Source organism: Aptenodytes forsteri, unplaced genomic scaffold (genome assembly GCF_000699145.1).
Source record: "Aptenodytes forsteri isolate BGI_AS27 unplaced genomic scaffold, ASM69914v1 Scaffold82, whole genome shotgun sequence".
In the NCBI taxonomy this organism is placed as follows: domain Eukaryota; kingdom Metazoa; phylum Chordata; class Aves; order Sphenisciformes; family Spheniscidae; genus Aptenodytes; species Aptenodytes forsteri.
The window spans coordinates 9,444,151-9,447,791 of NW_008795490.1; positions in this window are offsets into that span (position 1 = coordinate 9,444,151).

A 3,641-nucleotide genomic window follows, 5' to 3' on the forward strand; every position below is an offset into this window, starting at 1 on the left:
TCTGCTTTACTGTAATGAGGTGCCTGATTCGCCGCTTATTTTCTTCTCTCTCCCTCTCTACGATATGTTCAAATTACCACTGTCGAAGAGGACCTTGGAGTGTTTGAGCCACGGGGTGGTGTAAGGGACGAGGCCCAAGTGACTGTACTGTGAGCCCGGACAATGCCCGAGAGAAAGCTCCAGAAGTAGCAAAAGGCAGTCACGGGGAGCGGCCTGGTGTCACTTCCCTTGACTGACTGGTGTCTCAACCACTCCTGGAACCGGGGCGAGAGAAGGTCACAGAAGTCCAGGGACTGGGGCCAATAAATAGGGGCACGTGCGAGCCTCTGGGGCGCTCTCTACACCGACACCCCTGTTGGCAGGTCCGACACTGCATCCAGGACTGGTGATCTCCCTAGCTCTCTCTCCCCCCTTCTCTAGCTCTCTCTCCCCCACATCCCCCACCCTTAAAGCTGCTAAGTAACCCAAGGCCTACCTCAACTTCTCATAAGGCCTCATAGCTTAGGTGGATATAATTGTGAGGGGGTCAACATTTACAGAATGTTTGTTCCATTAAAGTTGATGTTTACGTACAGACCTTGAGTGTTACCTCACCTTAATCCACACTGAGGGGATTTGCGAATCTTAGTCACTCTCCCCTTCTCGGAGTTAGTTGGGACGTGACAGGTACGAAAAAACAAAAAGTACAGACTTCCATTTTTTAAAACTTCCAGAATCAGTCTAGCTGAGACAGATTTTCCTGGACCAAGTTAGGTTTTAAGAAGAGGACTTGTCCCTTAGCACCACAAAGCTATGAAAACCCTTGTTCGCTGCGAGAAGACACACATTCCAGTAGGGCTTCTTCATCTCTCAGCTTTTACATCCATTCTGCTGGGGGAACAATATCCTGCATTACAGCAATGTTTTACAATTGATCACACTGTTCCTGCTCTGAATGCATGTTGCTTGCCACTGCTCTTTACAACACTGTAAGGTCTCTGCAGGCTGAGAAACCTGCAGAAAGGGAACAGTCTTAATTCTGTATCACTTGCAAGATAGCCTCCTAGATCTCACTCTGCCTTACTTGTTACCTTGTCAAAGTTACAAGGAGTTATTCGTCCAAGTAGAAAGCTAGCCACTGCTCCTCATCTTTGACAGCAGCTTCAGCAAATGCTGTCTGCTAGCATCTGAAATTGCTGCAGTGACTTCCATAGTGCCAGAAACTGTTCTCCTTTCACAGAAACTTGCCCAGGTACTGGCTTTAGCAGCAGAAGCCTGTGCCATAAACATGCATGGTCAGCTCTGCCTTCCAAAAACTGGAAGGCAGAGCTTACTTCCAGCTGTCCAAAGTAAGTCGGCATGCTGACAGCATCGTGGCCCAGCATCAGGGCAGAAAATTGCTTTGGGTTTCTAAATTCTCAATGATCATGTCATCACAGGCAGCTGGGAGTGGAGGAAAGTGTTTGGCAGGACCCTGTACTGAAATCAGTAGGGAACTCTAAAAAAATACCCAGACACCTTCAGTGTGACAGAAATCAAAAGATTTAAGCATTTTTGACTGTTACAGGTTAGGAAGTTAACACTTCAATACATCAGTTGTGTATTTTAATTTTGGCCTTAATTTTTATTTCTGTTCATATTTCAGGCCCTCGAAGCATTTTATAGTCATTAAATACAAAGAAAGAGGAGTTGCTGTTCCAGTTTTGCAGACAGGGAAACTGATACATGGAAGGGCTAAAATGTCTTGAAAACCATCATACAGTAAGTGTGGTGAGCAGGGCAGGAGAGGACAAAATACAGATCCCCCTTCCCCAGTGCCATGCATTAACTGCTAAGGTCACAGTTCCCCTCACCAGTATGTCACCATAGTGCAGGTTACTCCGAGTTGCTGAAGTATAAGGGCTATACCCATACACAGTTTGGCTTGAATTAAAAAAGTGACATTTTAAGGTGAAAATTTATTATGTGAACCTGCTGCAGAGTCCAGAGATGACCAACAAGAAGATCAGAGGTCTGGCAAACCCGACCCCCAGGGCAAAGTCAGCCAAACTGATCTAGGAAAATTACTCTCTAGGGAAGACAAGATAACAAGCCATGCCATGCAGCCATCTTAATGTGGCATTAATCTCTGCTGTGCTGAGTGGGGTGAGCTCCCCATTGCCCCCATGCTGGCCCATTCTGTCCCACCACCTCATTAATGCTGACATTAACGGTGGTTTGCTGGATGTGGTTTGTTTGCTTGTTTATTTTGTAGCACTGCTTTCTTCCAAGTAGACCAGTGAAGTAGATAGCCTGGGAAGAGTGGACAGTCCTTAAGAATTAAAAAAAAAAATAGGGAAATGTCAGTCAGGGGTGGTTTAGATACAGTTGATCTTGCCAGGGAGCAGGGTAAGCATCAAATTAACTGCTCCTGTTTTGTATCAGTGAGTGTTGCCCACCAATGCTACTCTGCAGCAAGCTGCATCAACCTAAACAGCGAAGAAAAATCCCACTACGCAGTCAAGCTGTCGGTGGGACTGCTTCTACACCTCTCCTTTGCTCTTGGCCTCAGATGAGGCATGGGTTGAGGGAAGTGGTTCTGCACTTGCAAACCCACTGTCTGGGCTGAGATGGGGCCCTCTCCACCGGTGTTCAGGTTTCTCAGTCATGCCCTTCACTACCTGTGCCAGCTTCCAGGCTTCTGGTCTTTTAACCTCTGAATAGCCATTTCACACTTAGCCCAGTGCTCCTCCTGAATGAGCTCTGCTGTGCAAGCTCTCAAAGATAAAAATTCTTTCACCAATATTCTAACTGTTGGAAAACGGTTTTATGTGGCTTTGAGTTTGCTTAATTATTCTCTGTGCAAAATAAACGGTTGTTAGAATATTTCTGTACATCTGTTTCTCATCCTGTCTCTGGGAAAATGATGTTCCTTAGACTACCCCTTGCTCTTTGTAATGTAAGCACCATTACATCTACAACAAGATCACAGGGTCTCAGCTTGTGCAACATAATTTAGAGACTGTTTACTCTTCTCCCACTGAACTTAAAAACAGTGTGCTCTGTTTGTCTCCTCCTAAACTGACTTACACAAACACCCCAAAATAATTGTCCTTCTGAACTGAATGTGCTTATGTTTTCCTGTATGGTCACAGAGACATTTTACTCTTTAAGCTGTTACCACAGATTATATGCATCCTAGCAGAAAACAAAACTTTAATTGTTTTTACAATTAAATACGTTTTAAAGATAAATCTTAAAAACTCTTTGGTGAACTTTTCCCTGGCATGCACGATTGATCTTGCATAGCTCAAAGATTGATGGAATCAGATGTTTATTACTTAGCCAGTTCCATAATGACATAATACAAATTTTAGTAAACTTCATAGAGCTTTCATGGTTAATGAGAAATTTTAAACCCCCTCCCCACATTTTGTAGCTGCAGGAGAACATGGGTAACAGTCTGTTCTGCAGCTCAATGCTATTCTCTCTCTGCCTCCCACACCCTGTTTTATCATAGAATCATAGAATACTTTAGGTTGGAAGGGACCTTTAAAGGTCATCTAGTCCAACCCCCCTGCCGTGGGCAGGGACATCTTCAACTAGATCGGGTTGCTCAGGGCCCCGTCCAACCTGACCTTGAATGTTTCCAGGGATGGGGCATCCACCACCTCTCTGGGCAA